The sequence below is a fragment of the Ictalurus furcatus genome, chromosome 24, assembly GCF_023375685.1.
Source record: "Ictalurus furcatus strain D&B chromosome 24, Billie_1.0, whole genome shotgun sequence".
In the NCBI taxonomy this organism is placed as follows: domain Eukaryota; kingdom Metazoa; phylum Chordata; class Actinopteri; order Siluriformes; family Ictaluridae; genus Ictalurus; species Ictalurus furcatus.
Window position 1 is genome coordinate 15,700,714 of NC_071278.1, and position 19,609 is coordinate 15,720,322.

Consider the following 19,609-nt stretch of genomic DNA (forward strand, 5'->3'; position numbering starts at 1 on the left):
ATATATAACCTTTTGGCAGGAGACAGTCCTGGTGTTTTTGTACTACAAGGAGTTCCATTAACACTAAGAATATCGTTGCAGGTAAATGAAGGAAGAGAATGGCTTAGGCTAACATGCAAAATGCTTCTGTCTTTATTAAGCAGATCAGCAGCTAAACTTAATATTTTTCTGTCATTCAGGCCAACCATATTTTGGAACTATTTTGGAACTTGGATGAGACATCTAAAGCTAGGATGGTTCTGAAACAAATTTTATTTGTATCATAGATAAATCATGTATGGATCAGGAAGGTTTTTGCCAAATGCTGAGAGAACAATGCTATGTAAACATGATCACATCTAACTAATGTGTCAAAGCTGACATGACAATTTCCTTACTTATCTAAACATTTGATAACATGTTGTGTAACGTGACCAATGTTATGATTCACTTTACACAGAATCATAGTGTAGCAGCACATTTAGTTAAAGCTAATCTGTGACTTCATGATTATCATTAACTGTTCATCTGCTGTAGGCTGCATGACCATTTCAGACTTCACTGTTTCATGTGAATGTTATTTAATATGTATAGTTGTTTCATGCAATAGAAATATTTCGCCAACCACCATCATATCAATATTTTTAGTGTCTTCATTTCTTGAAGTTTCATTACAGCTGAGTGTTGCCTGGGTGTCAACATATTTCAGCCTTAGCTGACTGGTGACGTAAATGACATTTAATTTTGGATTTGACAGCCACTCATTGTGAGGCACTGTCACAATATGAGCACCTATTCCATGCGATTTTTGCCATTTAGAGCAGTAGTCAGATCACTCGTCATCTAAATCCACTTTAATTAATATTAATCAACATTAGGCACTTCCTTAAGAATATTAATGACTATTAGGTGAGGTGTGAGTCAAATAAGCAAAGAAAGGCTTTGCTTATGTTTATGCAAAGAAAGGCTTTTGCCTATGTAGACACTATGGTGGGATTAGAAATCACTTGAAATACAGTGCCCTCCACCAATATTGGCACCTTTGGTAAATATGAGCAAAGAAGGCTGTGAAAAATTGTCTTTATTGTTTCACCATTTTATATTTTATTCAAACAATTCACAAAAAAAAAAAAAATACTCTGCTCTCATGGATATCAAATGATATATATATCAAACAAAACACAGGTTTATCAAAAAAAAAATCTTTGTTAAATATAGCTGTGCAACAATTATTGGCACCCCTATGAATTCATATGAGAAAAATAGATTCAACATATGTTCCTATTGATATTTTACATTATATTAGTATACCTGGGTGACTAGAAACAGGAAATTGCTCAACCATGACTTCCTGTTTCACAGGAGTATAAATATGAGGTAACCCATTGGCCAATTTCCCTTAGTCATTGATAACAATGTGTAAGACCAAGGAATATAGCTGTGATGTGCGGCAAAAGGTTGTTGAGCTTCACAAAATGGGAAGTGGCTCTAAGAAAATAGCACAAGCATTGAAAATGCCCATTTTCAATCATCAGGGCTATAATTTAGAAGTTCCAGTCAACTGGAAATGTTATGAATCCACCTGGAAGAGGATGTGTGTCTATATCGTCTCAACGCACTGTGAAGAGGATGGTTTGAGTGACCAAAAAATCTCGAAGGATCACAGCTGGAGAATTGCAGAAGTTAGTTGCATCTTGAGGTCAGAAAGTCTCCAAAACTACAATCCATCACCGATATCACCACAAGTTGTTTGGAAGGGTTTCAAGAAAAAGCCTCTACTCTCATCCAAAAACAAATTCAAGCATCTTCAGTTTGCCAGACATTGCTGGAACTTCAAATGGGTTCTATGGTCAGATGAAACCAAAACAGAGCTTTTTGGCAATAAACACCAGATGTGGTTTTGGCGCACACAAAGAGGGAGCCTTATGGAAAAGTACCTCATGCCCACGGTTAAATATGGTGGTGTCTCTTTAATGTTTTGGGGCTGTTTTTCTGCCAGAGGACCTGGACATTTTGTTAGGATACATGGCATCATGGACTCCATCAAATATCAACAGATAGTACATGAAAACCTGACGGTCTCTGCCAGAAAGCTTAAAATTGGCTATGGTTTGATCTTCCAGCATGACAATGATCCAAAACATACATAAAAATTAACACAAAAATTCAATTAAATTCAATTTTAATTGTATAGCGCTTTTTACAATAGACATTGTCTCAAAGCAGTTTTACAGAACTATATAAACATGGTATACAGATTTTAAAATGTGCGAATTTATCCCAATTGATCAAGCTGGTGGCGATGGTGGCAAGGAAAAACTCCCTAAGATGTTAAGAGGAAGAAACCTTGAGAGGAACCAGACTCAGAAGGGAACCCATCCTCATCTGGGTAACAACGGATAGTGTAAAAGTAAAGGAAAGTTCAACTGGAGTAGATGAGCGCTCCATCCAGAGGTAGGACATCTGAAACAGATCAGGCAGGTCCAGAGAGCAAAATGCTTTACTGATCACAAAATCAAGGTCCAGCCATGACCATCCCAGTCCCCTGACTTGAAACCCATAGAAAACCTGTGGGGTGAACTGAACAGAAGAGTCCACCAGCATGGATTTCAAAATTTTAAGGATCTGGAGAGATTCTGTATGGAGGAATGGTCTTAGATCCCTTGCAATGTATTCTCCAACCTCATCAGTCATTGTAGGAAAAGATTCAAAACTGTTATCTTGGAAAGAGAGGTAGTATTGACTAAAAGGGTGCCAATAATTGTTTTGTTGCACGCCTATATTTAACTAAGGTTTTTTTTTGTTTTTTTTTTGATAAGCCTGTGTTTTGTTTAGTTTGGTATCCATGAGAGCAGGGTATTTTTGTGAATTTTTTTTTTTTTTTTAACAAAAGATGAAAAGGTTAAACAGTAAAGACAATTTTTCACAGCCTTCTTTGCTCAGATTTACCAAGGGTGCCAATATTAGTGGAGGGCACTGTATCTTCAAAAATGCCTGAAAATATTTTAGACCTAGGACCTTTAACATCATCTCACTGTCATGTTATGAAAATTTTCAATCACTGACTGCTTGAAGCCTTCAGCCCACAGACATATGGTTTTACATGACAGGGTGCTAATTAATGGCATGGTCTTAAAATCAGTGTGAGCAGAACACTTAAGTACAGCCCTGAATTAGATCTTTGTTACATGCTGGGTGAAGGAATACACTTATACTCTTCATTAAGCATTTTATCACACAGTGTCAGCTTCTATATCTGTTTGGTCTGCATGGCAATATGAGATCCCTCATGTCATATTGTCTTTATGAAGGATACACACACACACGTGTGCGAACGCATGCACAAACACACACACACCCACACACACACACACACACACACACACACACATATTTGCAGTTAAATGTTCTCTAGTCTTGGTGTGCTGAAACGACCCCCCATGTTTTAAATCGATCCCCACACTGAATCAAAGAGTGTGCCCTCATGTCCCTGTGAGACACGAGCTCTCTGAGCAGCCCTCTGCTTGCTCCTGCCTGTGCTGCAGCAGGGGGAATGTGTTAAGTGAATTGGTTAAGGTGGAGGGATCTAAGTGATATGAATGTGTGTGTGTGTGTGTGTGTGTGTGTGTGTGTGTGTGTGTGTGTGTGTGTGTGGAAGGAGGTGTTCCAGGCCTGATGTGATGGAACTCTGTAGTGTATTATTGAGTGGGCAATGCAGAGGCATTGCTGACCTTACTGCTGCTGCTTTTCACATCAATTCAATGTTATTTGTATAGTGCTTTAAACAGCAGACATCATCACAGAGCAGTTTCAATTTAGATGTAAGCTGCATTTACATTATAGGACTTGATACACAATTCCAATATTTTGACACTGATCAGATTTTTATATATACATAGTACCTGAGCCATATCTGATTCCCATGTTTACATCATGTTAGGCTGAAAATAACAACTTTATTTTACCAGTATCATCACCATAGTTTAAGAACCGTTGTATCCCCTTACAGATTGAAAAGACAAATAAACAAAAAGAATTTAAAAAATGCTTTTTGGGAGTAGTATTTGCGCTTACATGTTCACACAAATGAATATACACACATAAATTGCAACATTTGCACTTGCTCATTCAAACAAATAATATGAACACACACACACACACAAACACTGGCACTGCGGTCCACAGTCTGTTGCATTTCATGCTGATCAAGTCCCCCAAAACCCCACTAATCTGAGAGCAGATGTCACATCGAAAAGGCCACAGAGGCTTGTATACTAAGAAGGGCACAGACTCCCTCCTTTCCTCACGTCTTGCCTCTTTCCCTCTTTCTCTCTTCAGTAAGCAAGATTTCTGGCTGGGTTTAGTATCATGGAGGCCCATCTTGGGGAGAGATAATGAGCCTGCAGTTCCCTGAGCTCAGCCTCAGAACCAAGGCGTACATCAAACCGAGCTTGGCTCTGTGTTCTCCACCACACGCCCACTCTCTCCTCTGAGAGGCCGAGTGGGATGGGAAAGCCTTGCACGAACACACATGTACATAAAATATAAATCTCTTTTTCAGCCATCCAATTTCAGTCTCTCTCAGGCATTTTCCTCTCCCTCAGTCTCTCGCTTATTTGTGGATTTACATTGTGACATGTCATCCCTCTTCTATTTTATAATCTTTTTAATTATTATTCAAATGCTCTGATTTGCTATGGAAGACTTAAATGAAAGATACCTGCAAGAAAATAAATGTATGCTAATTCCCTTTATCTCCCGTGTTATTAAATTGGATAGATTGAAACCATTGAAATACCATAAATAAAACCTGAACTCTGCTCAGGTCATAATGTATTACAGTGTTGCTGATGAACCTGGCATTTTGGTTGAATTTTAAAAAGACAAGGCTGTTTTGGGGGTTTCAGTAACAAGCAGATACATGGTATATCAATGAAGAATTTTTTAAAAATCTTTAAAACATGATTTAAAACATGATTTTCACCTTAAGCATCCTCATGTTATTGCTGCCGTAGCAATGATAACAACTAGCAATGCTAACATAGTTGTCTTTAATGTTGTTGTTAAACTGTGTTGTATTATGTGCAGATTTTCTTTTTCAGTGGTGAGATATTTTAACTCTAATGGTCACAGAGCATCTGTGTGGTCCACCAGTGGCTCTGAGTGGGCACAGGTATTCTGAATCACTGGATGCTAGGTGCCATGTATGGACAGAGCACACGCAGAAAGCTAAACCCCTAGTTGGCTAGCAAAAACAACTTCACAACCAGATAATCTACAATTTCAACAACAAATAGAAATTGTCTGGCTATTTTAGACAATTAGTCAGCTTGCTAGCAAGCAACTAAAATATGTAACTTGTTCATGAATAAATATCTATCCATTACGTATTCCAGTTTAGTTCTTGTTAAAACAAGTATAATAGGTAATGTCGATATTGGTATCATGTTCACAACACAATCATTTATAGTAGTGCAATGTTTTTTTGTCTAATCTCTTAACCAAATTTCTCATTCGAAGTCATTATGGATAGCAAGACGTTCTGAATGTGTTTTAATGTGTTTCTAGTGGTCTTTAGTGGTAGTTTAATTGAATGTCTTGTTCCTAATAGTTCCCTATGGTTTATCAAAATGATGTTGTGCATGGAAGCAGCAGCATAGAAGCATGGAACCTGACACAACACAATTTTGCATATATATTTTTATATTCTTTTATACCACAGCACTGATGAATTCTCAAATCTGATTGGTCAGATTCATTGGTATTATTCATTGATATATTCACACTTGTCTAAGCGTAATAAGAAACAGATCAACAATGTGTTGTTCTTTAACAAAGAAAATGTCTAATGTCTTTGATGTGGTGAAGGTTTCTGTGAGGAGATGTTTATTTAGCATTTTTGGAAAGTCTCCCGTGTCGATGCTTTGTAACAGTCAGAGGTAACGCTTTTCAGTAAACTGTACTGGAAGATATTCTGGCTTAGTGGTTATCATGTTTGCCTCACACTTCCTGGGTTGAGGATTCGAATCCCGCTTCTGCCCTGTGTGTACAGAGTTTCCATGCTCTCCCCATGCTTCAGGGTTTCATCTGGGTTTCCTCCCCCAGTCCAGAGACATGAGTTGTAGGCTGATTGGCATTTCTAATTTGTCTGTAGTGTGTCATTGTTCCCTGTGATGGGTTGGCACCCCACACAGGTTCTCCCCTGCCTTGTACCCCAAGTTCTCTGGGATAGACTTAAGGTTCCCCAGCAACCCCGTGTAGGATAAGCGGTACAGAAATTGGATGGATGGAAGACATTCTGTTTTATTGGTTATCGTCTAGCCATGAAATAAGACCAAATTTGGTTCTAGTAGTATTTAATACTTATTTGAGGCATAATGTAGCTCGATGAACTTTTTTAGATTAGAACTTTTCTAATCTACTCTCTAATTTGATAATGGTCATGAATTACTTTACCATATTTATTTTTTATTTCATAAAGATAAAAAACCCTGTATTCATCCATACCACAGTTTCTATACTTACTCTTTGTTAAGAATATACGTTAGTCTCCCACTGCTCTTGTTTTCTCTCTCCAGCAACATTTTTACAGATAGCTGATGCATGTCAGCTTTCTGAGTCAGTGATTATATCAATGGACAGTTAACATCTCACACATTTCTTAACCAGTTTGTGAATTGAGTTAAACATTGGTATAACATTAGCTATTCATGTTCCCCAAGTTACCAGACAGATGTTTACTGATATAGCTTTGTAAACTTTGCAATGTGTTTAACATAATGCTTCATACTTGTAGGAGTGTTGAATCCAATTCTACAAGTTCTTCCAGATTGTTTACATATAGTTTACACCTGCTGTGTTACTCTCAAGAAAATAAACCACAATGTATTGTTAAATATTTTGTAAAGAATCAAGACATTCAAGCTTATAATTTAGTGGTGACATTGAGCTGTGATAAAAGCTAAAGTCCAGTAAAAATATTAAAAAGAAAACTACATTTGAGCTTTATATTGACATTCTCTCACTGAGTATCTGTTTGAATTCATAATGATCACACTTCCTAAACCCAGACTTTTCAACTTTCTGATCTCTTGAGTCTTTCATGTCAAGGTTTCGATTAACGTAAGGCCATTCAGTGGTTAAGTGCTATATACGCTAAGTGATCTCATTTGTTGTGCAGTGAGCTCAAAAAGATAAACTATATGTGTACAAAGCATTAATAACTGCTGTTTGTCAATTTTTCTACAGATGTTGTTGGTAAGAAATTAGAAATGCATTATGTAAGTTGCATATAGCTTTTTACAACCATGTTTTTAATGCAATATTCAATATATTGCAAGATTTTTTAAAAATGCTGACCAGTTAATTTGACATGACTAAAGTTTAGCCTGCATTATTTTGAACAAAAATTGATTAACATTCATTAGATGTGAATGTTGATCAAGTGAGTGCTGTGGTCAGGATGCTTACACCACAGACAACAAAGTGCTTCATTAGAAGTCCTACATTTTTGCAAAATTAGTATTGATAATGGATAATATGTAGTATTGATTATTAAATAATATTCTGGGCCACCCTAGTGATGTATCTGTATTTGTTGTCCTACAGGAAAATTCAATATATGAATATAGCTTCACCACAATTAGTACACCAGAGTAAAACCATTCTCCATTTTTCTCTCTCTCATTTTGTGGTTCTCTCTCATGCATATCCCTGTTTTCTTTATATACTATTTTTATTCTGTTCTGATTCTGAAAACAGCCTTGCCATAATGACCATCAGAGCTATATGAGTCTATACATGTAAACAGAGCTAAATATGAGTTGCCCTAAGCAGCCATTTGGAAGTTGGTACTCGCCATCTGTGTAGATGTGCAAAATGGTATCCATTTCACTAAAATCCTCTAAGTAAATATAGTAATGACTGTAGACAGCTCTCAAATGTGCACTTTGATAGTATACTGCAAAAAATACCTGCAGTCAAACAAACAAAGTACTTACAGACACTACTTCCTTTGAAATGTTGGTTTATTTTCTTATTTCGCCAATGTCATACATTTTCTCCCCAAAAATAGAACTGAATAGGGAAAGTGACATGGACAGCATTGTCTCACTTCACTGTCTTCCCTCCATGCCCACATTCTTGTTTTATTCAACAATTTTAGCATACCTGTCATATTCTGTATGTTGAAGATGTTGGGCCGAGGAGGTGCAACAGCTACAGTCTTCTCAGTCATATGACAAGATAATGATAAACACACTTACAAATGATCTTCATGAGGTGAGCAGTGGTCTCAGAAGGATCAAAACCAGTTCATTATATCTGCAAAAATAGAGTAGCTCTTTTCATTCAGAAGACATACTTCAGCTCAAAGATTCAAAGTAAAAGTGAACACTGCATCTTTCTCCATTGCCTCAAACACAGGCTCACTTCTTTGGTGGAAGAAAAATGCTGAGAAATTGCCACTCCTGGCAAACATGGCACTACCTTACTGTGCATTCCAGCTACCAGCATGTCTTCTTAGTGGCTAATTCTGAGAGGTGTTATAGCAAAATAAACACCTCCATGGAATGCATGTACCACTGAGAGATAGGAGAGGTGGCCAATGTTGAAAATTCCTACCAGTGGCTTGTAAAGGCAGGAGTAAGGAGTTACTAGGTCAATCAAAACATAACTGATATATCATGCAAGTACCAAGGTGTAGATAGTTTATTATATATATAGTATATAGTTTATAGTTTATTAAACATGAACCAACTTAGCTTCTGTAGTGGAACGTCTGTTGAGGCTTATCCAATCTCATGCATTTATGTAAATGATTTAGCTGACGATAGCTCATCAGACCAGAGACTAGCTACAGGGCTAGACTTACTAGCTCAGAAAGAGAAGTTTTTAGAGACTTTTACAGATTTTTTTTTTGTTGATTATTTACACTTTTTTTTAATTACCCCTCTTTTCTAATCACTAGTGTTAATGATTAAAAGGTAACTGTTGTCGTCAGTCAGTCATGTTAATTGGTTGTTACAGACCTCTGTAAGCAAGGTAACTGATATATCCTGACATTTCTGAAACTTTATTTGAATACCCATGCTCTATGATGTGTCTTAGAAAAATGAAAATGTGAGATTTAACAGGTTGAAAATCCATATTAAATAAGTAATTAAAGAGCCAGCAGTTCTACCAGAATGGCTTATGTGAAGACAAAAAGATTGTGGTGCATGAGTAAAGGCTATAATTGAAAAACAGAACTTGTGTTAAATGCAAGGGTTTTCCAAATGAAAGCATGGAGAGATCTTAGGAGAGGTTTGGACCTTTTCCCAGTCTCTAAATGTTCCCCTTTTTCATAGGCGGCCAAGTGCTTACCTTTCTTTTTAGCACAGAAAGTGTGCTTGTGTGCATATTTGTGAGATTTATTTTGAAAAAAATATTTTATGATAAACTAATCATATTAGATCAGGGAAACTCCTTTATCAGGTGACATCATGCTCAATCATCTTCAGCATTAATGTTTTAAAGTGTACGTGTTGCTCTGAAATGTTTTTTGATAAAATATGAATAGTGGCTGAAGGCATGAATTAAGGTTGAACATGACTGAACACAAAAAGGTTGTGTAGCGTGAGGCAGAATTAAGTGACACATTGTTGGTGAGATTGATAAGAAATTGGAGAGGATGCCTGCAGTGTTGTTTAAATGCCATAGGCCACTCATTATCAGACTGTAGTGCTTTTGGGAGGCTGTAGAAAATATGACTTCATCTTAACCCTAATTCCTGTTTTTACTCTTCTTTTGAAGCATCTCTTGTCCTTGTATCACATTCCTTCTCGTAGATATACAGAGTTATGAGTTGAAAAATACTGTTTGGTTCAATAAACCATGGCACATGTGTTAAATAGTATGTCCAGCTTTTCATCAGTAGATTGCAAGTTTGAATCCTGACAATGCAGCAGCCACCCATGGCCAGAAACCAAGAGAGAAAATTGTCTGTGCTCTTTGGGTGTGAGGTATACCCTTTCCCCCCTGTCAATCACAGTGACACTAGCCAATTGTGGGCATCTGTGAGCTCATGTATGCAGAAGATGGCACATAGTGCTTTCCTCCATGTATGCTATGCTGCCCAGTGATGCATCATGAGCATGTCTATTGGAGGAAGCATGTGTTAGCCTTCACCTCCCTGGCTGATAGCTGTGTGATAGAAGACAGTTTGCTGGTGGGTTAGAATTGACAGGTGACCAAATTAGTGATATAATGGGGTTTTAAAAAGTACAGTAGGTTAAGCTTTTTTTTTGTGTTAGTTTTGTTCAAACTAGCTAAGTTCAGCAAAGTACAAAAATAGGCTAGCTCAGAAAAGTGGATTCTGAGCTTGGGTTACTGTCTCAAATTTTCTCTGTGCGAGTTTCCACTGGGTTCTCCATTTTCCATTCAACTTCCAAAAACATGCTGCTCGGTAGATTAGCTAGTCTAGATTGGCCCGGAGTGTGAATGAGTGTGGTATAGTGTCCTGTGGTGGACTGGCATTCCATTCCACATCCAGTGTGTATTCCCACCTCACGTCCAGTGTTTCCATGATAGGCTCTGCATCCCCGTGACCTTGACCAGGATAAAGTGGTTACTGAAGATGAATGAATGTATGAATGTAAAAAACCCTAAAGTTGGGCAAGGAGGAGGTGGAAACCGGCTGAACATAAACATAAAGTTTAATCTAAAACAGAACGTAAACATAACATAAAACACAAACGTAACACAAAGTGCACGTGCGTTTCTCTCTTCCTCTCTGGCGCTTCCAGCCGTTCCTTTATCTCTCTCTCCCACTGATTAGCCAAATCAGTGCCAGGTGTGCATCCTCACAGCTTGGCCACTCCCTCCTCCTCGTCACACTCCTCCGCTGCCAGATTCAGGCCCCCAGCATGACGCACACCCCTTCCCACCCTTTCGGGAGGGAGATGGCACTGGACTTCAGAGCGGGCGGCTGAGGATCTTCCCCTTTTCAGGTGGACTGCAGTCACTTCTCCACTTCCCCGGTGGACAACAACGGGTCCTCCATCCCCTGGCGGTGAGCAACCGCTCCTCCCCTTTCAGGCAGATGGCAGCGGTTCCTCCGCATCCCGGCAGACGGCAGTGACTCCTCCATCCTCCTCGACAACCGCTCCAGCATCACCACCTCCTCGGCGTTGCAGTCCTCCTGCAGTGGTGAGAGCTCTCCGACAGTGCTGGGCAAGTCGGGCAAGGAGGAGGCAGGAACCGGCTGAACATAAACTAAGTTTATTCTTAAACAGAACGTAAACATAACATAAACTACAACCGCAACACAAAGTGCATGTGCATTCATTCCTGGTGCTTCCAGCCACTCCTTTATCTCTCTCTCCTAGTGATTAGCCATATCAGTGCCAGGCTGTGCCTAGCCACTCTCTCCTCCTCGTCACAATGAATGAAGAGCAGATCATGACTTGGATTGATGAGGAGGACAACTTGGTGAGACACAGGCACCTGTGATGTGTTGTGTAAATGGATGGTGGCTCATTTTGGGCTTCTGATTGAAAGGTTGTGAGATCAAATCCCAACACCACCAGCTGTTGGGTCCTTGAGCAAGACCCTTAACCCTCAACTGCTCCATTGTATCATGTCCTAATTGTAAGTTCCATTTAGTCAAATGAGCAAAAAGGAAATGGTTCAGATACGCAGTCTAAGATGGTACTCCTTTTGCAGATGACTCATAATAAATGTCTGCATGTAACAAGTCATGTTGTGTCTGTTAATCATGCACCTCACATAGTTCAACTGCTAAAGGTTGAGTATAACCCATGGGTAAGACTTTCAACACACGGTCACTTGGAGTTCATGACACAATCCTACTGAAGTGGCCTGTTCAAAGTCAACTGCAGGAGGAATAATCTAAAAAAATATTTTAGTCTAGTGTAAATACTTTGTATTTACATTGCAGGCATGTTAGCTGCTCCAGTGAGCTGTGAGATTATGCCACTCTTTCAAAAGGCCCTTCTATGCTCTTTCTCTCCTCTACAGATTTTAGGATTGTATCAAAAAGCACAATATTAGGAATTGGCGTTAGCTATGATTGTCCATCTTTTTTTTTTCAGTGTGTTTGCACATGTGTGCGTGCGTGTGTGTGTGGGTTAGACTGAGGACTGAATGCTAGCTGCAGTCTGCAGGTTAAAACACAATCATACTTTATACAGTATATTCTCCTTTTTTAGCAATAGCACCTTGGGGAAAGTGTAAGCTAACAGTATATTTATCATTATTACTATGGCACTGAATGGAAATGTGCATGGTAATCCGCCCAAAGTTCCCATATAAAACATTAATGCCCCTTTGTGGAAAAGAGATTATGTTGAGAGAAAGATTTCACAATTTACAAAATGAAAATTGTTAGGCATCTCTTGAGGTTAGTGACAGTCTAGTCTAGTCTCCTGCAGTCTTAGATGCAGAATGGATGAAGAGGGCTAATTATACATCACTGTGAGTGGGACGTCATCACGGCAGCCTGGGAAGCCTTCCAAAAGTGCTGTTCCCCCGCAGACACACACATACACACACACTCCTGACGTCATGGCCTGGTTGTAGTAAGCAATTTTCGAGCAGCGGGATGTACGCCATTGGGCCTTTGTTTGTAGTTTAATTCTTTTTTGTCAGGCACATACTTGTTGTAGAGGTTTTTCCTCGTGTATCGGCTTCTTTTTTTTAGAAATAAAAAATTGTGGGATGTTTTCACTGTTTTCTCCTATGTATAGGGCATAAATCTCACTTAAGAACAACTTGTTTGTTTCTAAATAAACTGAGTTCATTGAATGTAGACCTATTGAAATGTTGTAATATAATTATGGGTGAAGTTGCGTGGTTGCAGTACAAATATAACGGTACATTTCATAAGACAGAATGAATGTGGTACATTCATGCTTATTAACACAATCCTTGTTTGTCTGTATTTTTTTGTTGCATCCCATGAAATCCTCACATCTAAAAAGAAAGACACATTGTTATTATTATTACACTTGTATACAAAACGTTGTACTTTGTATTTGTCATAGTGCCCACTCAAGCAGAAACATTAACATGGCATGTGATGTGACACCAAACTACCACCGCGGTGGTACAGTTGTCATGGCCACCGTCACAGCCCTAGTCCAGGGTAGCCAGTAGTAGAAGCCTTAAGAAGTTCTTGATCAACTAAAACAGGTGTGTTAAATTTTGGTTGGAGATGAAACCTGCAGGAAGGTACATCTCAAAGAACCGCGGGTAGGTGACCACTACTCTATATATTCTTCACCAACAAAAATTAACCATGGCCACCTCTTCCAATATGCTGTTTCAACTGATAATTAATTTAATCTCTTTCTTAAACATATTGAGCATTGCCCATTTCATGTGTAAAGTTTCTGCTTTTCACAACATATGAATAGACATGTTGTGCACTCAATTTGTCCTCTTCTCTACAAACACAGTCAGGCTTGCAAGTCATGTGGTAATTTCAAAACCTGGAAAGTCTCTGTATTCTCAGAAGCCTAAAGAATTTACAGCCTAAAATCTATTTGCACTTTGAAAATACCTGGGGGCGCACGATTTCTTAGTGGTTAGCCTCACACCTCCAGGGTCAGGGGTTCGATTCCCACCGTGGCCCTGTGTGTGCGGAGTTTGCATGTTCTCCCCGTACTGCGGGGGTTTCCTCCGGGTACTCTGTTTCCTCCCCCAGTCTAAAGACATGCATGGTACGCTGATTGGCGTGTCTAAAGTGTCCGTAGTGTATGAATGGGTGTGTGAGTGTGTATGTGATTGTGCCCTGCGATGGACTGGCACCCTGTCCAGGGTGTACCCCACCTTGTGCCCGATGCTCCCTGGGATAGGCTCCAGGATCCTCGTGACCCTGAAAAGGATAAGCGGTAGAAGATGGATGCATTACCATAACGCAGTACCACTTGACTTGCAAGCCTGATTGTGATTCAAACAGTGTAGTACTAAAGGTGTGCTTAGTTAAATCACGTTGGTGCAGAAAATAACATGCAGAGCATTCAAGTGAAAGTTTGATACAGTGCTATGCAATGTATGCTGTGCCAAAACATTGCTATTCAACGTATAGAAGGTGCTGAAAATAAGTTGCATGTGAACATTTTTTTTTTTTCTGAGACTGGGTGAAAAAATATATGCATACATTATATATGATGTAATATCTTAATAGGCTCAACATGTCTTTCTCTGCTGAGACTATTTACATTTATTAGTTATTTAATTAGATTTAGAGATAAGTTTAATAAGAAACAGTTAGATAGAACCTTATAAAACCAAACAGTATTTAATCTAAGACTTTTCTAAGGTCCTGTCTTTGTTTGGACATTGTTCTTTCTAATTCTCTCAGAATTTTAATAATGTAAATTTGAAGTAACCTTTGTTGAGCTGTAAAGGTAAACTTCAGTACTTTAGCGTTTTGCTAGCTAGAATATCAAAATTTTGATGCCACATATCTCAAACATCTTTTCACCCAGGTTGAACCTTATAATACTAAGGTCATGATCTGAGATATCTTTGAGTCCAAAAGACTCAAAGACTCATCTTTGCCTTTTATCCATGATATAATAGAAAACCTGCTCTTTTAGCAAATCACTGAATGTTTGTATAAGTTTGACTATAAAGAGGTAGTACAAAAAGTGTGTTAATAGTTGTGTAGTTCTGCAGAAGCCATTTATTAATTGTCTTGAGGCGAACAATATGTGAGCACAATAAGTAGACAACTCGCTCATTATTGATTAGCACAAGAGCACTACCAGCAGATTGGACATGAAGTCACCACATGGACATTTTGTAGAGTCACCACCAAATGTCTGCTCTACACACATAGATTTCATCTAATTTTGACACATCATAAATCAAAGACACACAGGACAATAGCCGCTTCATGTAGATGCTTGATATATTTTCTTTTCATGAAACTGCTTTTGTAATGAAGAACCAGATCTTCCACATTCCATGTGAGATTTTTGTTAATTGCCCCCCCCCCCCGCTTTGTGATCTTATCAACTATTACTGTATCTGTGCTACATATACAATAGTATAAACCCATTGAGCTCAATCTGAAAAACATTTCTCTCTAATTGAAGGTGGTTGAGATGGTTAATCTAATTAATTGTCCAGAAATTGTTCTTCTGAAGTTATCTTTTAATACGGATATCTGGAGCATGTATATGGAACAGGAAATAATTTAGGATTTGTTTAAACACACGTGCTGTGGTTGATTAGTCAACTAAGATGTAGATACTGTCTACATTCTGTACATTCTACTGATAACTCTCAGTTTATTAACCCCATGAAGTTTGAGTAAAATTAGCCTAAAACGCCTATCCAAGGCATACCCAAAGTAATATTAAAGCTGTTCTTGAACTATTTGCAGTACATGCATGGTTTTGGTCTCTTTTGAAAGGGGGCACTCTGAAGTTTTCCCCCAGAAGAAGAATCACTGTAAGTGCTACTGGTATTGAGTAATAGAAGTTTGAATACACTGGAAAAAAAGGGGTTTTTTTTCTGCCTGATTTTGTTTTTGCATACAGATGCCTGCATATGACTACAGCAGGGAGCTGTAGTCATCTGCAGGCATGAAAACACAATTGGAAAACACAATTGGACCACAGCATGAATCATTTCCTAGTCCAAGTTCAAATTTGATAACAATACCAAATAAAATTCATATTTTACACATGTTTTTCTAAGGGTCCATGCATTTTTTTTTTTTACCAAAACCTTTTGGAGACTCCAAAGGGCCCTTGTAACCATGTTCACATAACTAGGATAAAAAGGCTACTACTCTTGAGTTTTCTCATAAGTATCATATCACATATCCAGCTATCTACAAATGTATGTTTATATGTATGTTTATATGTATTTTCATATGTATATTCATAATTGAAATCTTTGTGCACTTTTACACGCTGTTGTGCCATTGTTTACAAAGCTGTATGCAGGGACTTTTAAGTTGAAGTGTTGATACACACCCGTGAAGCAAGATATCATTCTTTTCAGCAGTTCAGTAATCTCCACAGCCGGGAGCATTTAGCTTGCACTATTCATGTAGGATTGGGGGAAGGATCTCCTCTTCAGCACAGACTCTAATTGGATTTTGAAGCCTACAGACAGGACATGGAAGCTCCTATTGGTTCAAATGAGGTGTTATTAGATAGGTCACAGGTCACATAGGTGTGTTCACTTGCAAGCTGAGGAGATAAGGAGAACAGTGTGGTCTTCTGAGATAATTTGGAATGACACAGCAGCAGCAGTTTGTGCAGATTTACAGATGCAAGATATGTTTTGGACTAAATATTTTTTACATAATTGGATTGTTTGGATTTTTGCCAGTGTAACAAGACTGTTTTTGTCGGGATGTTATGGATCAGTGGACTGCTATGATGCTTTATGTGTGAGTTGCCTCCGTTTGGTGTTTGTTGGTTTGTATGCTGGTGGTCTGACAAAGATGTAGATTGTAGCTGTTTTTGTGACTGTATGTTTAAATGGTTCATATCAATCGAATCACAAGATTCTTAGCTTTCCAACTGTATATTGCATGTACTACGTACAGCTGTGCAAATGGCAAAGTTCGCCTAATAACTTAGCAAAAAAGTGTATTAAAATTGGACTTGAATGTTAACGTTTGCTTCATCTGTCTGAAATCTGTGTGAGCAGATGAGATGACTGAGTGTGATGTAATGTGTTCTGCCAATACTGAGAATGCACCCGCTGACCAGACACTGACCCCCATGATCTATTCTCACCCATGACTCCATAGCCCTTCAACTAATATGAAGGGAATGAAACCCTATAAAAAATCATCCTTAAATTTGAATAGTAAGGAATTGCAGCTTTAATCTTTTGGCCCTTCTGAACAGACATATGAAGTCTCACCACTCTTTGCTTTCCCATATACAGTATATGGGAACGCTAATGCAGGCACCACTTTCTGACCAGAAGACACACACATACACACCCACATACACACACACACACACACACACACACACACACACACACACACACACACACACAGAGTGTATATTTAATACAAGCACCGAAGAGATATAGCATGACCCAGTACATTTGTTAAAGTAACCATTACACTGTGAAACTACTGTTTCTTACAGGAAAAACACACATGACAGAATATGTAAGAGGACAGAATGGTTCCAGCAAGAAGAAATATTTAGGCTATATGTGAAATGTGATATGAAAGAGTAGAAATGTTATGCATTCTAATATTAAAATATATATATATATATATATATATATATATATATATATATATATATATATATATATATATATATATTATACAGTGAGGGAAAAAAGTATTTGATCCCCTGCTGATTTTGTACGTTTGCCCACTGACAAAGAAATGATCAGTCTATAATTTTAATGGTAGATTTATTTGAACAGTGAGAGACAGAATAACAACAAGAAAATCCAGAAAACGCATGTCAAAAATGTTATAAATTGATTTGCGTTTTAATGAGGGAAATAAGTATTTGACCCCTCTGCAAAACATGACTTAGTACTTGGTGTCAAAGCCCTTGTTGGCAATCACAGAGGTCAGACGTTTCTTGTAGTTGGCCACCAGGTTTGCACACATCTCAGGAGGGATTTTGTCCAACTCCTCTTTGCAGATCTTCTCCAAGTCATTAAGGTTTCGAGGCTGACGTTTGGCAACTTGAACCTTCAGCTCCCTCCACAGATTTTGTATGGGATTAAGGTCTGGAGACTGGCTAGGCCACTCCAGGACCTTAATGTGCTTCTTCTTGAGCCACTCCTTTGTTGCCTTGGCCGTGTGTTTTGGGTCATTGTCATGCTGGAATACCCATCCACGACCCATTTTCAATGCCCTGGCTGAGGGAAGAAGGTTCTCACCCAAGATTTGACGGTACATGGCCCCGTCCATCGTCCCTTTGATGCGGTGAAGTTGTCCTGTCCCCTTAGCAGAAAAACACCCCCAAAGCATAATGTTTCCACCTCCATGTTTGACGGTGGGGATGGTGTTCTTGGGGTCATAGGCAGCATTCCTCCTCCTCCAAACACGGCGAGTTGAGTTGATGCCAAAGAGCTCCATTTTGGTCTCATCTGACCACAACACTTTCACCCAGTTGTCCTCTGAATCATTCAGATGTTCATTGGCAAACTTCAGACGGGCATGTATACGTGCTTTCTTGAGCAGCGGACCTTGCGGGCGCTGCAGGATTTCAGTCCTTCACGGCGTAGTGTGTTACCAATTGTTTTCTTGGTGACTATGGTCCCAGCTGTCTTGAGATCATTGACAAGATCCTCCCGTGTAGTTCTGGGCTGATTCCTCACTGTTCTCATGATCGTTGCAACTCCACGAGGTGAGATCTTGCATGGAGCCCCAGGCCGAGGGAGATTGACAGTTCTTTTGTGTTTCTTCCATTTGCGAATGATCGCACCAACTGTTGTCACCTTCTCACCAGGCTGCTTGGCAATGGTCTTGTAGCCCATTCCAGACTTGTGTAGGTCTACAATCTTGTCCCTGACATCCTTGGAGAGCTCTTTGGTCTTGGCCATGGTGAGTTTAGAATCTGATTGATTGATTGCTTCTGTGGACAGGTGTCTTTTATACAGGTAACAAGCTGAGATTAGGAGCACTCCCTTTAAGAGTGTGCTCCTAATCTCAGCTTGTTACCTGTATAAAAGACACCTGGGAGCCAGAAATCTTTCTGATTGAGAGGGGGTCAAATACTTATTTCCCTCATTAAAATGCAAATCAATTTATAACATTTTTGACATGCATTTTTCTGGATTTTCTTGTTGTTATTCTGTCTCTCACTGTTCAAATAAACCTACCATTAAAATTATAGACTGATCATTTCTTTGTCAGTGGGCAAACGTACAAAATCAGCAGGGGATCAAATACTTTTTTCCCTCACTGTATATATATATAAATCCTAGACTTTAGATTTTTTTGGTTGGTTCCCTACACAGCTTTTCTCATAATATCAGGAAAAAAAAAACAATTAAAACACAGTCCAGGGATTGAAATGGTATTGCACTAATGAGCCTTTTAGTTGCAAATCAAGTCAAGTGGTTTTATTGTTATTCCAACCATATACAGTTGGTACAGTACACAGTGAAACGAAACAACATTCCTCCATGACCACGGTGTTAAATAAAACAACAAAGAACTACACAAGACTACACAGAACTAAATAAGGTATACACATTTGTACATAAAGTGCTCAGGTGAAAACAGCACACAACAGTACAATAATTACTAAAACAGGAGAATAGGCATAATAAGAGACAATGCAGCGCTGACCAGTACCCAGTTCTAGTGAGATATGTGTCAGATGTAACAGGTAGTGCAAAAAGATATAACAATATAATACTAAAATTGCTGTGAATGTAAACATAACATGCTATGACAAAGTATTCAGCAGATAAGCTTATGCCATATATGGATATAGCAGTTATTGGGTAGAAGCCAAATATTTCTACATTTATTTCAACCAAAATAAATTTCAAAATAGATTGTGCTCTATTTATAGTGTGTGTGTGTGTGTGTGTGTGTGTTTGTGTGTGTGTAGTAATAATAATAATAATAATAATAATAATAATAATAATAAGGGATGTATAGGCA

At 38.6% G+C, this 19,609-nt stretch overlaps 1 protein-coding gene across 1 annotated transcript in view; it reads left to right on the forward strand.

Annotated features, from left to right (window-relative positions):
• Positions 1–19,609, forward strand: part of csmd2 (CUB and Sushi multiple domains 2) — a 362,365-nt gene that overhangs the window by 81,446 nt on the left and 261,310 nt on the right. The window lies entirely within an intron of this gene.